General features: G+C 46.4%; 8 non-coding genes and 1 pseudogene across 8 annotated transcripts; all 9 read left to right on the top strand.

Moving 5' to 3' along the window:
* Positions 1–1,132: 1,132 nt before the first annotated feature.
* Positions 1,133–1,323, top strand: LOC130337220 (U2 spliceosomal RNA). Its single transcript, XR_008878157.1, has one exon. It is a non-coding gene; the product is annotated as a U2 spliceosomal RNA (small nuclear RNA).
* Positions 1,324–3,418: 2,095 nt separating this feature from the next.
* Positions 3,419–3,609, top strand: LOC130337218 (U2 spliceosomal RNA). The gene has a single exon (XR_008878155.1). It is a non-coding gene; the product is annotated as a U2 spliceosomal RNA (small nuclear RNA).
* A 2,081-nt stretch (positions 3,610–5,690) lies between these two features.
* LOC130337217 (U2 spliceosomal RNA) lies at positions 5,691–5,881 on the top strand. The gene has a single exon (XR_008878154.1). It is a non-coding gene; the product is annotated as a U2 spliceosomal RNA (small nuclear RNA).
* A 2,088-nt stretch (positions 5,882–7,969) lies between these two features.
* LOC130337266 (U2 spliceosomal RNA) lies at positions 7,970–8,129 on the top strand (annotated as a pseudogene).
* A 692-nt stretch (positions 8,130–8,821) lies between these two features.
* LOC130337252 (U2 spliceosomal RNA) lies at positions 8,822–9,006 on the top strand. The gene has a single exon (XR_008878184.1). It is a non-coding gene; the product is annotated as a U2 spliceosomal RNA (small nuclear RNA).
* A 2,073-nt stretch (positions 9,007–11,079) lies between these two features.
* Positions 11,080–11,270, top strand: LOC130337216 (U2 spliceosomal RNA). The gene has a single exon (XR_008878153.1). It is a non-coding gene; the product is annotated as a U2 spliceosomal RNA (small nuclear RNA).
* A 2,090-nt stretch (positions 11,271–13,360) lies between these two features.
* LOC130337214 (U2 spliceosomal RNA) lies at positions 13,361–13,551 on the top strand. Its single transcript, XR_008878152.1, has one exon. It is a non-coding gene; the product is annotated as a U2 spliceosomal RNA (small nuclear RNA).
* Positions 13,552–15,641: 2,090 nt separating this feature from the next.
* Positions 15,642–15,832, top strand: LOC130337213 (U2 spliceosomal RNA). The gene has a single exon (XR_008878151.1). It is a non-coding gene; the product is annotated as a U2 spliceosomal RNA (small nuclear RNA).
* A 2,088-nt stretch (positions 15,833–17,920) lies between these two features.
* LOC130337325 (U2 spliceosomal RNA) lies at positions 17,921–18,111 on the top strand. Its single transcript, XR_008878237.1, has one exon. It is a non-coding gene; the product is annotated as a U2 spliceosomal RNA (small nuclear RNA).
* Positions 18,112–18,967: the final 856 nt, after the last annotated feature.

The raw sequence follows: 18,967 nt of genomic DNA, 5'->3' as shown, positions 1-18,967 counted from the left end.
TTAGAAAATTATCCCCCAGTGTCTCCATCTGCTGGCGGTATTGAATAAGCATTGCTGCACTGATGGGGTATGCATTAGACGAAAAAAAAGAAGAAAAAGAAGAATAATACGCCCAGAAAAGAGGCGAAAAGGAGAAAAACGTAAAAAAACGTGAAAAAAAAGTAAGAGGAAGAGAAGGGAAAAAAAGGTGGAAATGGGTTTAAAAGTGATTTCGGCGGAGAAATATATATATATATATATATATATATATATATATATACGCGCACACACACACATATATATAAACGTATTCTCCGTTGAGATATTGCAGCCGCTGCTGTGTCCAGGCCCAGGAGCCTTAGCACTGTGCTGTGATGTCACTCAATACCACTGACATCACTAGGTGTAAACAACATCTCTCCTTTGCTGTGTATGTGACTATGGAGCTGTTTGGTGATGTCGTCTATTATGGCCTTCATAGAAGCAACAGGAGATTGTTGCATCCATCTAGAACCCTCAGAACTACAGTGCTATGATGTCACTCACTTCCACAGGCCTTGCAGAGTGTAAACAACAACAACCCAGCTTTGTTGTGTATGTAACCATAGGGATTTGTGATGTCACCTAGAACCTTCACAGCAGCGACAGCTTTATGAGGAGCATCAGCACTGCTCTGCCTGAGCAGAACCATCACCGCCATAGGTTGTCAAATAACCCGGGTTTAACCCACACAGGTAAGTCCAATGGGGTGCAGGCATGTCCTCTATGCTTACAGCTTCCCGTGGGTGTTGGTTTGATACCGTTTGGGGACAGCCAAGGAGGCATCTGCAGGCAACAAAGGTAGGTGTGTGCTTGTGTGTGTGTTTCCTATGCAGATCCTAAGCCCAGTGTCACATGCAAGTAGGAGGAGTAAGAAGGGTTCCTGGCAAATCCGGGTTATGGATTGCATTTAAAAAGGCCCCGTGGGAGTGCAATGGGCCCCTGTCTTGCTGCTTAGCAATAATGGTATGGGTTTAGGTTCTGCTGTGTGTACTGGTGGTTGACTGCCCCCCAGCCCAGAGTGTGCATGGAAAATTGTCTGGCAGCCTCCCTGACAGCAAGCAGTGATAGTGCCCATGAAGGGCACCTTGTTGGGCCCGCCCCTTTCACGGTTATCGCTTCTCGGCCTTTTGGCTAAGATCAAGTGTAGTATCTGTTCTTATCAGTTTAATATCTGATACGTCCCCTATCTGGGGACCATATATTAAATGGATTTTTGAGAACGGGGGCCGATTTCGAAGCTTGCTTCCGTCGCCCTATGCATTGACCCGATATGGCAGTATCTTCGGGTACAGTGCACCACCCCCTTACAGGGTTAAAAAGAAAGATTCCTACTTTCATTGCTACCTGCTTGCTGGCTAGCCAGCTAGCCAGCCCTGTGGGCCTTGCTGCTGCTGCAGCCAAAAAACAAAAGGTGGTGCTGCTGCTGCTTCTGCTGCTTCTGCTTCTGCTTGTGTCTGGCCGCTGTTGGAGCGTCCAGGCACAGGACTTCTGCTGCTGCTGACTAAATGGCCTCCTTAATTGGATCATTTGAGTAGCCAGCACACCTGTGCAGGTAGGGCATGACATGATAGGCAGCTGCCTTGATAGCGGGTGGGTGCTGAATGTTCCTAATTGACAAAATAAGATTAATGCTTATGAAGAAATATAAAATCTCATCCCTTCCCCAATATCGCGCCACACCCCTACCCCTTAATTCCCTGGTTGAACTTGATGGACATATGTCTTTTTTCGACCGTACTAACTATGTAACTATGTAACATAACATGGGGGGGGGGGGGTCTCCTGGCTGTTCACACAGGTGTGTCATTGCTGTACATTGACCATGCATTGCTTCTGTGGTATTGCAAAGGCAAAGACAAATGCTTCCAGCCATCCATTGCACTAATGGATTGGTCATCAGCTGGCTGTCTATGTCCCGCATCAATATAGACCAAAGTACAGAGGGTTAGGCTATGCTATTGTGCACCTACCTGATGCATCAGAAGGTGCGAGGCCCTTGCTAAATTCTGTGCACAGACTTTGAGATCTATACTTTAGACTGTATCTAAACCTGCTCCAACATGGACTGACATTCTGGCCTACTTTCAGCCGATGCGACTTGTCTGTCGCTGAACAGTCGCTTTTTATGTATTCAGCACCTATGTATAATGTTGTAAAAATGCTCTAGAAGCTAAAGTCGCAGAAATGTCACACATATTTGGCCTGCAACTTTCTGTGCGACAAATTCAGACAGGAAAAATCAGTATAAATCCTTAGAAAATTATCCCCCAGTGTCTCCATCTGCTGGCGGTATTGAATAAGCATTGCTGCACTGATGGGGTATGCATTAGACGAAAAAAAAGAAGAAAAAGAAGAATAATACGCCCAGAAAAGAGGCGAAAAGGAGAAAAACGTAAAAAAACGTGAAAAAAAGTAAGAGGAAGAGAAGGGAAAAAAAGGTGGAAATGGGTTTAAAAGTGATTTCGGCGGAGAAATATATATATATATATATATATATATATATATATATATATATATATATATACGCGCACACACACACATATATATAAACGTATTCTCCGTTGAGATATTGCAGCCGCTGCTGTGTCCAGGCCCAGGAGCCTTAGCACTGTGCTGTGATGTCACTCAATACCACTGACATCACTAGGTGTAAACAACATCTCTCCTTTGCTGTGTATGTGACTATGGAGCTGTTTGGTGATGTCGTCTATTATGGCCTTCATAGAAGCAACAGGAGATTGTTGCATCCATCTAGAACCCTCAGAACTACAGTGCTATGATGTCACTCACTTCCACAGGCCTTGCAGAGTGTAAACAACAACAACCCAGCTTTGTTGTGTATGTAACCATAGGGATTTGTGATGTCACCTAGAACCTTCACAGCAGCGACAGCTTTATGAGGAGCATCAGCACTGCTCTGCCTGAGCAGAACCATCACCGCCATAGGTTGTCAAATAACCCGGGTTTAACCCACACAGGTAAGTCCAATGGGGTGCAAGCATGTCCTCTATGCTTACAGCTTCCCGTGGGTGTTGGTTTGATACAGTTTGGGGACAGCCAAGGAGGCATCTGCAGGCAACAAAGGTAGGTGTGTGCTTGTGTGTGTGTTTCCTATGCAGATCCTAAGCCCAGTGTCACATGCAAGTAGGAGGAGTAAGAAGGGTTCCTGGCAAATCCGGGTTATGGATTGCATTTAAAAAGGCCCCGTGGGAGTGCAATGGGCCCCTGTCTTGCTGCTTAGCAATAATGGTATGGGTTTAGGTTCTGCTGTGTGTACTGGTGGTTGACTGCCCCCCAGCCCAGAGTGTGCATGGAAAATTGTCTGGCAGCCTCCCTGACAGCAAGCAGTGATAGTGCCCATGAAGGGCACCTTGTTGGGCCCGCCCCTTTCACGGTTATCGCTTCTCGGCCTTTTGGCTAAGATCAAGTGTAGTATCTGTTCTTATCAGTTTAATATCTGATACGTCCCCTATCTGGGGACCATATATTAAATGGATTTTTGAGAACGGGGGCCGATTTCGAAGCTTGCTTCCGTCGCCCTATGCATTGACCCGATATGGCAGTATCTTCGGGTACAGTGCACCACCCCCTTACAGGGTTAAAAAGAAAGATTCCTACTTTCATTGCTACCTGCTTGCTGGCTAGCCAGCTAGCCAGCCCTGTGGGCCTTGCTGCTGCTGCAGCCAAAAAACAAAAGGTGGTGCTGCTGCTGCTTCTGCTGCTTCTGCTTCTGCTTGTGTCTGGCCGCTGTTGGAGCGTCCAGGCACAGGACTTCTGGTGCTGCTGACTAAATGGCCTCCTTAATTGGATCATTTGAGTAGCCAGCACACCTGTGCAGGTAGGGCATGACATGATAGGCAGCTGCCTTGATAGCGGGTGGGTGCTGAATGTTCCTAATTGACAAAATAAGATTAATGCTTATGAAGAAATATAAAATCTCATCCCTTCCCCAATATCGCGCCACACCCCTACCCCTTAATTCCCTGGTTGAACTTGATGGACATATGTCTTTTTTCGACCGTACTAACTATGTAACTATGTAACATAACATGGGGGGGGGGGGGGTCTCCTGGCTGTTCACACAGGTGTGTCATTGCTGTACATTGACCATGCATTGCTTCTGTGGTATTGCAAAGGCAAAGACAAATGCTTCCAGCCATCCATTGCACTAATGGATTGGTCATCAGCTGGCTGTCTATGTCCCGCATCAATATAGACCAAAGTACAGAGGGTTAGGCTATGCTATTGTGCACCTACCTGATGCATCAGAAGGTGCGAGGCCCTTGCTAAATTCTGTGCACAGACTTTGAGATCTATACTTTAGACTGTATCTAAACCTGCTCCAACATGGACTGACATTCTGGCCTACTTTCAGCCGATGCGACTTGTCTGTCGCTGAACAGTCGCTTTTTATGTATTCAGCACCTATGTATAATGTTGTAAAAATGCTCTAGAAGCTAAAGTCGCAGAAATGTCACACATATTTGGCCTGCAACTTTCTGTGCGACAAATTCAGACAGGAAAAATCAGTATAAATCCTTAGAAAATTATCCCCCAGTGTCTCCATCTGCTGGCGGTATTGAATAAGCATTGCTGCACTGATGGGGTATGCATTAGACGAAAAAAAAGAAGAAAAAGAAGAATAATACGCCCAGAAAAGAGGCGAAAAGGAGAAAAACGTAAAAAAACTTGAAAAAAAAGTAAGAGGAAGAGAAGGGAAAAAAAGGTGGAAATGGGTTTAAAAGTGATTTCGGCGGAGAAATATATATATATATATATATATATATATATATATACGCGCACACACACACATATATATAAACGTATTCTCCGTTGAGATATTGCAGCCGCTGCTGTGTCCAGGCCCAGGAGCCTTAGCACTGTGCTGTGATGTCACTCAATACCACTGACATCACTAGGTGTAAACAACATCTCTCCTTTGCTGTGTATGTGACTATGGAGCTGTTTGGTGATGTCGTCTATTATGGCCTTCATAGAAGCAACAGGAGATTGTTGCATCCATCTAGAACCCTCAGAACTACAGTGCTATGATGTCACTCACTTCCACAGGCCTTGCAGAGTGTAAACAACAACAACCCAGCTTTGTTGTGTATGTAACCATAGGGATTTGTGATGTCACCTAGAACCTTCACAGCAGCGACAGCTTTATGAGGAGCATCAGCACTGCTCTGCCTGAGCAGAACCATCACCGCCATAGGTTGTCAAATAACCCGGGTTTAACCCACACAGGTAAGTCCAATGGGGTGCAGGCATGTCCTCTATGCTTACAGCTTCCCGTGGGTGTTGGTTTGATACCGTTTGGGGACAGCCAAGGAGGCATCTGCAGGCAACAAAGGTAGGTGTGTGCTTGTGTGTGTGTTTCCTATGCAGATCCTAAGCCCAGTGTCACATGCAAGTAGGAGGAGTAAGAAGGGTTCCTGGCAAATCCGGGTTATGGATTGCATTTAAAAAGGCCCCGTGGGAGTGCAATGGGCCCCTGTCTTGCTGCTTAGCAATAATGGTATGGGTTTAGGTTCTGCTGTGTGTACTGGTGGTTGACTGCCCCCCAGCCCAGAGTGTGCATGGAAAATTGTCTGGCAGCCTCCCTGACAGCAAGCAGTGATAGTGCCCATGAAGGGCACCTTGTTGGGCCCGCCCCTTTCACGGTTATCGCTTCTCGGCCTTTTGGCTAAGATCAAGTGTAGTATCTGTTCTTATCAGTTTAATATCTGATACGTCCCCTATCTGGGGACCATATATTAAATGGATTTTTGAGAACGGGGGCCGATTTCGAAGCTTGCTTCCGTCGCCCTATGCATTGACCCGATATGGCAGTATCTTCGGGTACAGTGCACCACCCCCTTACAGGGTTAAAAAGAAAGATTCCTACTTTCATTGCTACCTGCTTGCTGGCTAGCCAGCTAGCCAGCCCTGTGGGCCTTGCTGCTGCTGCAGCCAAAAAACAAAAGGTGGTGCTGCTGCTGCTTCTGCTGCTTCTGCTTCTGCTTGTGTCTGGCCGCTGTTGGAGCGTCCAGGCACAGGACTTCTGCTGCTGCTGACTAAATGGCCTCCTTAATTGGATCATTTGAGTAGCCAGCACACCTGTGCAGGTAGGGCATGACATGATAGGCAGCTGCCTTGATAGCGGGTGGGTGCTGAATGTTCCTAATTGACAAAATAAGATTAATGCTTATGAAGAAATATAAAATCTCATCCCTTCCCCAATATCGCGCCACACCCCTACCCCTTAATTCCCTGGTTGAACTTGATGGACATATGTCTTTTTTCGACCGTACTAACTATGTAACTATGTAACATAACATGGGGGGGGGGGGGTCTCCTGGCTGTTCACACAGGTGTGTCATTGCTGTACATTGACCATGCATTGCTTCTGTGGTATTGCAAAGGCAAAGACAAATGCTTCCAGCCATCCATTGCACTAATGGATTGGTCATCAGCTGGCTGTCTATGTCCCGCATCAATATAGACCAAAGTACAGAGGGTTAGGCTATGCTATTGTGCACCTACCTGATGCATCAGAAGGTGCGAGGCCCTTGCTAAATTCTGTGCACAGACTTTGAGATCTATACTTTAGACTGTATCTAAACCTGCTCCAACATGGACTGACATTCTGGCCTACTTTCAGCCGATGCGACTTGTCTGTCGCTGAACAGTCGCTTTTTATGTATTCAGCACCTATGTATAATGTTGTAAAAATGCTCTAGAAGCTAAAGTCGCAGAAATGTCACACATATTTGGCCTGCAACTTTCTGTGCGACAAATTCAGACAGGAAAAATCAGTATAAATCCTTAGAAAATTATCCCCCAGTGTCTCCATCTGCTGGCGGTATTGAATAAGCATTGCTGCACTGATGGGGTATGCATTAGACGAAAAAAAAGAAGAAAAAGAAGAATAATACGCTCAGAAAAGAGGCGGAAAGGAGAAAAACGTAAAAAAACGTGAAAAAAAAGTAAGAGGAAGAGAAGGGAAAAAAAGGTGGAAATGGGTTTAAAAGTGATTTCGGCGGAGAAATATATATATATATATATATATATATATATATATATATATATACGCGCACACACACACACATATATAAACGTATTCTCCGTTGAGATATTGCAGCCGCTGCTGTGTCCAGGCCCAGGAGCCTTAGCACTGTGCTGTGATGTCACTCAATACCACTGACATCACTAGGTGTAAACAACATCTCTCCTTTGCTGTGTATGTGACTATGGAGCTGTTTGGTGATGTCGTCTATTATGGCCTTCATAGAAGCAACAGGAGATTGTTGCATCCATCTAGAACCCTCAGAACTACAGTGCTATGATGTCACTCACTTCCACAGGCCTTGCAGAGTGTAAACAACAACAACCCAGCTTTGTTGTGTATGTAACCATAGGGATTTGTGATGTCACCTAGAACCTTCACAGCAGCGACAGCTTTATGAGGAGCATCAGCACTGCTCTGCCTGAGCAGAACCATCACCGCCATAGGTTGTCAAATAACCCGGGTTTAACCCACACAGGTAAGTCCAATGGGGTGCAGGCATGTCCTCTATGCTTACAGCTTCCCGTGGGTGTTGGTTTGATACCGTTTGGGGACAGCCAAGGAGGCATCTGCAGGCAACAAAGGTAGGTGTGTGCTTGTGTGTGTGTTTCCTATGCAGATCCTAAGCCCAGTGTCACATGCAAGTAGGAGGAGTAAGAAGGGTTCCTGACAAATCCGGGTTATGGATTGCATTTAAAAAGGCCCCGTGGGAGTGCAATGGGCCCCTATCTTGCTGCTTAGCAATAATGGTATGGGTTTAGGTTCTGCTGTGTGTACTGGTGGTTGACTGCCCCCCAGCCCAGAGTGTGCATGGAAAATTGTCTGGCAGCCTCCCTGACAGCAAGCAGTGATAGTGCCCATGAAGGGCACCTTGTTGGGCCCGCCCCTTTCACGGTTATCGCTTCTCGGCCTTTTGGCTAAGATCAAGTGTAGTATCTGTTCTTATCAGTTTTCATGCTGGTGGGGATGGGTGCTGCATGGAGGATGCAGGTGTACCAGGGCTTTCCGGGGCTGGTTCTGAGGAATCAGCTCGACGGCTGCCCCGATGTGACCTGTTCCCTCCGGGTCTCGCCATGAGGCTGAGAGGGTCTAGAGCCGAGGTACTTTTGTGCCTCGGGGAGTGGTGACCCCGAGGTGCCGAAACTCACTGGGAGAATAGGCTCACTGAGTTGAAGCACGGGCACCATAATCTCTTCACCTTGTGGCACTCACCTCTTGATTCCCGGCCTTCTGGCTAGGATCAGAGAAATTTTTATAGATCCGGCCGGATGTCCGGGCAGTATATCTGCACACATTCACTTATTTATTTATTTTTTGTCTCACTGTGTCACTTTTTGCGTGTTGTGTGTTCACAGGATTTGTCAGGATGCGGTAGCCCTTCTGGGTGTCCCTCCTGGCGGTCTAGGGGAGGTGTGTGTGGCCATTAGGTTCCGCACCTCCCTGCAAACACCCCGGGTACTCCTGCTTCGCAGGGTACCTACCGTAATCGGCTCTGCGGGCAGATACCTTGGCTAACGCCAAGGGGGATGCCGGGAGCATTTGTGGTCTCCTAGTAGCTTCGGCGAAAAGGGACATCGAACCTGGAACCTCGCAGGTACCTCTTGGTCCGGAGGCGAAGGGTAAGGTTTGTTGGGGGGCCTCTCTCCTATCGGAGAAGGGCTTGCGATAGACCGCATCCTTTGTGCACGTTTTTTTAGTGTAACACGTTTGCACTTTTTCTTGCACTTTGGGTGAATCGAAAGCACGTTCCTCGGCTTTAGATAAAAAAAAAAAAAAAAAAATCTGTTCTTATCAGTTTAATATCTGATACGTCCCCTATCTGGGGACCATATATTAAATGGATTTTTGAGAACGGGGGCCGATTTCGAAGCTTGCTTCCGTCGCCCTATGCATTGACCCGATATGGCAGTATCTTCGGGTACAGTGCACCACCCCCTTACAGGGTTAAAAAGAAAGATTCCTACTTTCATTGCTACCTGCTTGCTGGCTAGCCAGCTAGCCAGCCCTATGGGCCTTGCTGCTGCTGCAGCCAAAAAACAAAAGGTGGTGCTGCTGCTGCTTCTGCTGCTTCTGCTTCTGCTTGTGTCTGGCCGCTGTTGGAGCGTCCAGGCACAGGACTTCTGCTGCTGCTGACTAAATGGCCTCCTTAATTGGATCATTTGAGTAGCCAGCACACCTGTGCAGGTAGGGCATGACATGATAGGCAGCTGCCTTGATAGCGGGTGGGTGCTGAATGTTCCTAATTGACAAAATAAGATTAATGCTTATGAAGAAATATAAAATCTCATCCCTTCCCCAATATCGCGCCACACCCCTACCCCTTAATTCCCTGGTTGAACTTGATGGACATATGTCTTTTTTCGACCGTACTAACTATGTAACATAACATGGGGGGGGGGGGGGTCTCCTGGCTGTTCACACAGGTGTGTCATTGCTGTACATTGACCATGCATTGCTTCTGTGGTATTGCAAAGGCAAAGACAAATGCTTCCAGCCATCCATTGCACTAATGGATTGGTCATCAGCTGGCTGTCTATGTCCCGCATCAATATAGACCAAAGTACAGAGGGTTAGGCTATGCTATTGTGCACCTACCTGATGCATCAGAAGGTGCGAGGCCCTTGCTAAATTCTGTGCACAGACTTTGAGATCTATACTTTAGACTGTATCTAAACCTGCTCCAACATGGACTGACATTCTGGCCTACTTTCAGCTGATGCGACTTGTCTGTCGCTGAACAGTCGCTTTTTATGTATTCAGCACCTATGTATAATATTGTAAAAATGCTCTAGAAGCTAAAGTCGCAGAAATGTCACACATATTTGGCCTGCAACTTTCTGTGCGACAAATTCAGACAGGAAAAATCAGTATAAATCCTTAGAAAATTATCCCCCAGTGTCTCCATCTGCTGGCGGTATTGAATAAGCATTGCTGCACTGATGGGGTATGCATTAGACGAAAAAAAAGAAGAAAAAGAAGAATAATACGCCCAGAAAAGAGGCGAAAAGGAGAAAAACGTAAAAAAACGTGAAAAAAAAGTAAGAGGAAGAGAAGGGAAAAAAAGGTGGAAATGGGTTTAAAAGTGATTTCGGCGGAGAAATATATATATATATATATATATATATATATATATACGCGCACACACACACATATATATAAACGTATTCTCCGTTGAGATATTGCAGCCGCTGCTGTGTCCAGGCCCAGGAGCCTTAGCACTGTGCTGTGATGTCACTCAATACCACTGACATCACTAGGTGTAAACAACATCTCTCCTTTGCTGTGTATGTGACTATGGAGCTGTTTGGTGATGTCGTCTATTATGGCCTTCATAGAAGCAACAGGAGATTGTTGCATCCATCTAGAACCCTCAGAACTACAGTGCTATGATGTCACTCACTTCCACAGGCCTTGCAGAGTGTAAACAACAACAACCCAGCTTTGTTGTGTATGTAACCATAGGGATTTGTGATGTCACCTAGAACCTTCACAGCAGCGACAGCTTTATGAGGAGCATCAGCACTGCTCTGCCTGAGCAGAACCATCACCGCCATAGGTTGTCAAATAACCCGGGTTTAACCCACACAGGTAAGTCCAATGGGGTGCAGGCATGTCCTCTATGCTTACAGCTTCCCGTGGGTGTTGGTTTGATACCGTTTGGGGACAGCCAAGGAGGCATCTGCAGGCAACAAAGGTAGGTGTGTGCTTGTGTGTGTGTTTCCTATGCAGATCCTAAGCCCAGTGTCACATGCAAGTAGGAGGAGTAAGAAGGGTTCCTGGCAAATCCGGGTTATGGATTGCATTTAAAAAGGCCCCGTGGGAGTGCAATGGGCCCCTGTCTTGCTGCTTAGCAATAATGGTATGGGTTTAGGTTCTGCTGTGTGTACTGGTGGTTGACTGCCCCCCAGCCCAGAGTGTGCATGGAAAATTGTCTGGCAGCCTCCCTGACAGCAAGCAGTGATAGTGCCCATGAAGGGCACCTTGTTGGGCCCGCCCCTTTCACGGTTATCGCTTCTCGGCCTTTTGGCTAAGATCAAGTGTAGTATCTGTTCTTATCAGTTTAATATCTGATACGTCCCCTATCTGGGGACCATATATTAAATGGATTTTTGAGAACGGGGGCCGATTTCGAAGCTTGCTTCCGTCGCCCTATGCATTGACCCGATATGGCAGTATCTTCGGGTACAGTGCACCACCCCCTTACAGGGTTAAAAAGAAAGATTCCTACTTTCATTGCTACCTGCTTGCTGGCTAGCCAGCTAGCCAGCCCTGTGGGCCTTGCTGCTGCTGCAGCCAAAAAACAAAAGGTGGTGCTGCTGCTGCTTCTGCTGCTTCTGCTTCTGCTTGTGTCTGGCCGCTGTTGGAGCGTCCAGGCACAGGACTTCTGCTGCTGCTGACTAAATGGCCTCCTTAATTGGATCATTTGAGTAGCCAGCACACCTGTGCAGGTAGGGCATGACATGATAGGCAGCTGCCTTGATAGCGGGTGGGTGCTGAATGTTCCTAATTGACAAAATAAGATTAATGCTTATGAAGAAATATAAAATCTCATCCCTTCCCCAATATCGCGCCACACCCCTACCCCTTAATTCCCTGGTTGAACTTGATGGACATATGTCTTTTTTCGACCGTACTAACTATGTAACTATGTAACATAACATGGGGGGGGGGGGTCTCCTGGCTGTTCACACAGGTGTGTCATTGCTGTACATTGACCATGCATTGCTTCTGTGGTATTGCAAAGGCAAAGACAAATGCTTCCAGCCATCCATTGCACTAATGGATTGGTCATCAGCTGGCTGTCTATGTCCCGCATCAATATAGACCAAAGTACAGAGGGTTAGGCTATGCTATTGTGCACCTACCTGATGCATCAGAAGGTGCGAGGCCCTTGCTAAATTCTGTGCACAGACTTTGAGATCTATACTTTAGACTGTATCTAAACCTGCTCCAACATGGACTGACATTCTGGCCTACTTTCAGCCGATGCGACTTGTCTGTCGCTGAACAGTCGCTTTTTATGTATTCAGCACCTATGTATAATGTTGTAAAAATGCTCTAGAAGCTAAAGTCGCAGAAATGTCACACATATTTGGCCTGCAACTTTCTGTGCGACAAATTCAGACAGGAAAAATCAGTATAAATCCTTAGAAAATTATCCCCCAGTGTCTCCATCTGCTGGCGGTATTGAATAAGCATTGCTGCACTGATGGGGTATGCATTAGACGAAAAAAAAGAAGAAAAAGAAGAATAATACGCCCAGAAAAGAGGCGAAAAGGAGAAAAACGTAAAAAAACGTGAAAAAAAGTAAGAGGAAGAGAAGGGAAAAAAAGGTGGAAATGGGTTTAAAAGTGATTTCGGCGGAGAAATATATATATATATATATATATATATATATATATATATATATATATACGCGCACACACACACATATATATAAACGTATTCTCCGTTGAGATATTGCAGCCGCTGCTGTGTCCAGGCCCAGGAGCCTTAGCACTGTGCTGTGATGTCACTCAATACCACTGACATCACTAGGTGTAAACAACATCTCTCCTTTGCTGTGTATGTGACTATGGAGCTGTTTGGTGATGTCGTCTATTATGGCCTTCATAGAAGCAACAGGAGATTGTTGCATCCATCTAGAACCCTCAGAACTACAGTGCTATGATGTCACTCACTTCCACAGGCCTTGCAGAGTGTAAACAACAACAACCCAGCTTTGTTGTGTATGTAACCATAGGGATTTGTGATGTCACCTAGAACCTTCACAGCAGCGACAGCTTTATGAGGAGCATCAGCACTGCTCTGCCTGAGCAGAACCATCACCGCCATAGGTTGTCAAATAACCCGGGTTTAACCCACACAGGTAAGTCCAATGGGGTGCAGGCATGTCCTCTATGCTTACAGCTTCCCGTGGGTGTTGGTTTGATACCGTTTGGGGACAGCCAAGGAGGCATCTGCAGGCAACAAAGGTAGGTGTGTGCTTGTGTGTGTGTTTCCTATGCAGATCCTAAGCCCAGTGTCACATGCAAGTAGGAGGAGTAAGAAGGGTTCCTGGCAAATCCGGGTTATGGATTGCATTTAAAAAGGCCCCGTGGGAGTGCAATGGGCCCCTGTCTTGCTGCTTAGCAATAATGGTATGGGTTTAGGTTCTGCTGTGTGTACTGGTGGTTGACTGCCCCCCAGCCCAGAGTGTGCATGGAAAATTGTCTGGCAGCCTCCCTGACAGCAAGCAGTGATAGTGCCCATGAAGGGCACCTTGTTGGGCCCGCCGCTTTCACGGTTATCGCTTCTCGGCCTTTTGGCTAAGATCAAGTGTAGTATCTGTTCTTATCAGTTTAATATCTGATACGTCCCCTATCTGGGGACCATATATTAAATGGATTTTTGAGAACGGGGGCCGATTTCGAAGCTTGCTTCCGTCGCCCTATGCATTGACCCGATATGGCAGTATCTTCGGGTACAGTGCACCACCCCCTTACAGGGTTAAAAAGAAAGATTCCTACTTTCATTGCTACCTGCTTGCTGGCTAGCCAGCTAGCCAGCCCTGTGGGCCTTGCTGCTGCTGCAGCCAAAAAACAAAAGGTGGTGCTGCTGCTGCTTCTGCTGCTTCTGCTTCTGCTTGTGTCTGGCCGCTGTTGGAGCGTCCAGGCACAGGACTTCTGCTGCTGCTGACTAAATGGCCTCCTTAATTGGATCATTTGAGTAGCCAGCACACCTGTGCAGGTAGGGCATGACATGATAGGCAGCTGCCTTGATAGCGGGTGGGTGCTGAATGTTCCTAATTGACAAAATAAGATTAATGCTTATGAAGAAATATAAAATCTCATCCCTTCCCCAATATCGCGCCACACCCCTACCCCTTAATTCCCTGGTTGAACTTGATGGACATATGTCTTTTTTCGACCGTACTAACTATGTAACTATGTAACATAACATGGGGGGGGGGGGGGGTCTCCTGGCTGTTCACACAGGTGTGTCATTGCTGTACATTGACCATGCATTGCTTCTGTGGTATTGCAAAGGCAAAGACAAATGCTTCCAGCCATCCATTGCACTAATGGATTGGTCATCAGCTGGCTGTCTATGTCCCGCATCAATATAGACCAAAGTACAGAGGGTTAGGCTATGCTATTGTGCATCTACCTGATGCATCAGAAGGTGCGAGGCCCTTGCTAAATTCTGTGCACAGACTTTGAGATCTATACTTTAGACTGTATCTAAACCTGCTCCAACATGGACTGACATTCTGGCCTACTTTCAGCCGATGCGACTTGTCTGTCGCTGAACAGTCGCTTTTTATGTATTCAGCACCTATGTATAATGTTGTAAAAATGCTCTAGAAGCTAAAGTCGCAGAAATGTCACACATATTTGGCCTGCAACTTTCTGTGCGACAAATTCAGACAGGAAAAATCAGTATAAATCCTTAGAAAATTATCCCCCAGTGTCTCCATCTGCTGGCGGTATTGAATAAGCATTGCTGCACTGATGGGGTATGCATTAGACGAAAAAAAAGAAGAAAAAGAAGAATAATACGCCCAGAAAAGAGGCGAAAAGGAGAAAAACGTAAAAAAACGTGAAAAAAAAGTAAGAGGAAGAGAAGGGAAAAAAAGGTGGAAATGGGTTTAAAAGTGATTTCGGCGGAGAAATATATATATATATATATATATATATATATATATATATATATACGCGCACACACACACATATATATAAACGTATTCTCCGTTGAGATATTGCAGCCGCTGCTGTGTCCAGGCCCAGGAGCCTTAGCACTGTGCTGTGATGTCACTCAATACCACTGACATCACTAGGTGTAAACAACATCTCTCCTTTGCTGTGTATGTGACTATGGAGCTGTTTGGTGATGTCGTCTATTATGGCCTTCATAGAAGCAACAGGAGATTGTTGCATCCATCTAGAACCCTCAGAACTACAGTGCTATGATGTCACTCACTTCCACAGGCCTTGCAGAGTGTAAACAACAACAACCCAGCTTTGTTGTGTATGTAACCATAGGGATTTGTGATGTCACCTAGAACCTTCACAGCAGCGACAGCTTTATGAGGAGCATCAGCACTGCTCTGCCTGAGCAGAACCATCACCGCCATAGGTTGTCAAATAACCCGGGTTTAACCCACACAGGTAAGTCCAATGGGGTGCAGGCATGTCCTCTATGCTTACAGCTTCCCGTGGGTGTTGGTTTGATACCGTTTGGGGACAGCCAAGGAGGCATCTGCAGGCAACAAAGGTAGGTGTGTGCTTGTGTGTGTGTTTCCTATGCAGATCCTAAGCCCAGTGTCACATGCAAGTAGGAGGAGTAAGAAGGGTTCCTGGCAAATCCGGGTTATGGATTGCATTTAAAAAGGCCCCGTGGGAGTGCAATGGGCCCCTGTCTTGCTGCTTAGCAATAATGGTATGGGTTTAGGTTCTGCTGTGTGTACTGGTGGTTGACTGCCCCCCAGCCCAGAGTGTGCATGGAAAATTGTCTGGCAGCCTCCCTGACAGCAAGCAGTGATAGTGCCCATGAAGGGCACCTTGTTGGGCCCGCCCCTTTCACGGTTATCGCTTCTCGGCCTTTTGGCTAAGATCAAGTGTAGTATCTGTTCTTATCAGTTTAATATCTGATACGTCCCCTATCTGGGGACCATATATTAAATGGATTTTTGAGAACGGGGGCCGATTTCGAAGCTTGCTTCCGTCGCCCTATGCATTGACCCGATATGGCAGTATCTTCGGGTACAGTGCACCACCCCCTTACAGGGTTAAAAAGAAAGATTCCTACTTTCATTGCTACCTGCTTGCTGGCTAGCCAGCTAGCCAGCCCTGTGGGCCTTGCTGCTGCTGCAGCCAAAAAACAAAAGGTGGTGCTGCTGCTGCTTCTGCTGCTTCTGCTTCTGCTTGTGTCTGGCCGCTGTTGGAGCGTCCAGGCACAGGACTTCTGCTGCTGCTGACTAAATGGCCTCCTTAATTGGATCATTTGAGTAGCCAGCACACCTGTGCAGGTAGGGCATGACATGATAGGCAGCTGCCTTGATAGCGGGTGGGTGCTGAATGTTCCTAATTGACAAAATAAGATTAATGCTTATGAAGAAATATAAAATCTCATCCCTTCCCCAATATCGCGCCACACCCCTACCCCTTAATTCCCTGGTTGAACTTGATGGACATATGTCTTTTTTCGACCGTACTAACTATGTAACTATGTAACATAACATGGGGGGGGGGGGGGGTCTCCTGGCTGTTCACACAGGTGTGTCATTGCTGTACATTGACCATGCATTGCTTCTGTGGTATTGCAAAGGCAAAGACAAATGCTTCCAGCCATCCATTGCACTAATGGATTGGTCATCAGCTGGCTGTCTATGTCCCGCATCAATATAGACCAAAGTACAGAGGGTTAGGCTATGCTATTGTGCACCTACCTGATGCATCAGAAGGTGCGAGGCCCTTGCTAAATTCTGTGCACAGACTTTGAGATCTATACTTTAGACTGTATCTAAACCTGCTCCAACATGGACTGACATTCTGGCCTACTTTCAGCCGATGCGACTTGTCTGTCGCTGAACAGTCGCTTTTTATGTATTCAGCACCTATGTATAATGTTGTAAAAATGCTCTAGAAGCTAAAGTCGCAGAAATGTCACACATATTTGGCCTGCAACTTTCTGTGCGACAAATTCAGACAGGAAAAATCAGTATAAATCCTTAGAAAATTATCCCCCAGTGTCTCCATCTGCTGGCGGTATTGAATAAGCATTGCTGCACTGATGGGGTATGCATTAGACGAAAAAAAAGAAGAAAAAGAAGAATAATACGCCCAGAAAAGAGGCGAAAAGGAGAAAAACGTAAAAAAACGTGAAAAAAAAGTAAGAGGAAGAGAAGGGAAAAAAAGGTGGAAATGGGTTTAAAAGTGATTTCGGCGGAGAAATATATATATATATATATATATATATATATATATATATATACGCGCACACACACACATATATATAAACGTATTCTCCGTTGAGATATTGCAGCCGCTGCTGTGTCCAGGCCCAGGAGCCTTAGCACTGTGCTGTGATGTCACTCAATACCACTGACATCACTAGGTGTAAACAACATCTCTCCTTTGCTGTGTATGTGACTATGGAGCTGTTTGGTGATGTCGTCTATTATGGCCTTCATAGAAGCAACAGGAGATTGTTGCATCCATCTAGAACCCTCAGAACTACAGTGCTATGATGTCACTCACTTCCACAGGCCTTGCAGAGTGTAAACAACAACAACCCAGCTTTGTTGTGTATGTAACCATAGGGATTTGTGATGTCACCTAGAACCTTCACAGCAGCGACAGCTTTATGAGGAGCATCAGCACTGCTCTGCCTGAGCAGAACCATCACCGCCATAGGTTGTCAAATAACCCGGGTTTAACCCACACAGGTAAGTCCAATGGGGTGCAGGCATGTCCTCTATGCTTACAGCTTCCCGTGGGTGTTGGTTTGATACCGTTTGGGGACAGCCAAGGAGGCATCTGCAGGCAACAAAGGTAGGTGTGTGCTTGTGTGTGTGTTTCCTATGCAGATCCTAAGCCCAGTGTCACATGCAAGTAGGAGGAGTAAGAAGGGTTCCTGGCAAATCCGGGTTATGGATTGCATTTAAAAAGGCCCCGTGGGAGTGCAATGGGCCCCTGTCTTGCTGCTTAGCAATAATGGTATGGGTTTAGGTTCTGCTGTGTGTACTGGTGGTTGACTGCCCCCCAGCCCAGAGTGTGCATGGAAAATTGTCTGGCAGCCTCCCTGACAGCAAGCAGTGATAGTGCCCATGAAGGGCACCTTGTTGGGCCCGCCCCTTTCACGGTTATCGCTTCTCGGCCTTTTGGCTAAGATCAAGTGTAGTATCTGTTCTTATCAGTTTAATATCTGATACGTCCCCTATCTGGGGACCATATATTAAATGGATTTTTGAGAACGGGGGCCGATTTCGAAGCTTGCTTCCGTCGCCCTATGCATTGACCCGATATGGCAGTATCTTCGGGTACAGTGCACCACCCCCTTACAGGGTTAAAAAGAAAGATTCCTACTTTCATTGCTACCTGCTTGCTGGCTAGCCAGCTAGCCAGCCCTGTGGGCCTTGCTGCTGCTGCAGCCAAAAAACAAAAGGTGGTGCTGCTGCTGCTTCTGCTGCTTCTGCTTGTGTCTGGCCGCTGTTGGAGCGTCCAGGCACAGGACTTCTGCTGCTGCTGACTAAATGGCCTCCTTAATTGGATCATTTGAGTAGCCAGCACACCTGTGCAGGTAGGGCATGACATGATAGGCAGCTGCCTTGATAGCGGGTGGGTGCTGAATGTTCCTAATTGACAAAATAAGATTAATGCTTATGAAGAAATATAAAATCTCATCCCTTCCCCAATATCGCGCCACACCCCTACCCCTTAATTCCCTGGTTGAACTTGATGGACATATGTCTTTTTTCGACCGTACTAACTATGTAACTATGTAACATAACATGGGGGGGGGGGGGGGGTCTCCTGGCTGTTCACACAGGTGTGTCATTGCTGTACATTGACCATGCATTGCTTCTGTGGTATTGCAAAGGCAAAGACAAATGCTTCCAGCCATCCATTGCACTAATGGATTGGTCATCAGCTGGCTGTCTATGTCCCGCATCAATATAGACCAAAGTACAGAGGGTTAGGCTATGCTATTGTGCACCTACCTGATGCATCAGAAGGTGCGAGGCCCTTGCTAAATTCTGTGCACAGACTTTGAGATCTATACTTTAGACTGTATCTAAACCTGCTCCAACATGGACTGACATTCTGGCCTACTTTCAGCCGATGCGACTTGTCTGTCGCTGAACAGTCGCTTTTTATGTATTCAGCACCTATGTATAATGTTGTAAAAATG

The sequence above is a fragment of the Hyla sarda genome, unplaced genomic scaffold (assembly GCF_029499605.1).
Source record: "Hyla sarda isolate aHylSar1 unplaced genomic scaffold, aHylSar1.hap1 scaffold_493, whole genome shotgun sequence".
Taxonomy (NCBI): domain Eukaryota; kingdom Metazoa; phylum Chordata; class Amphibia; order Anura; family Hylidae; genus Hyla; species Hyla sarda.
This window is presented reverse-complemented; position numbering and strand designations above follow the sequence as displayed.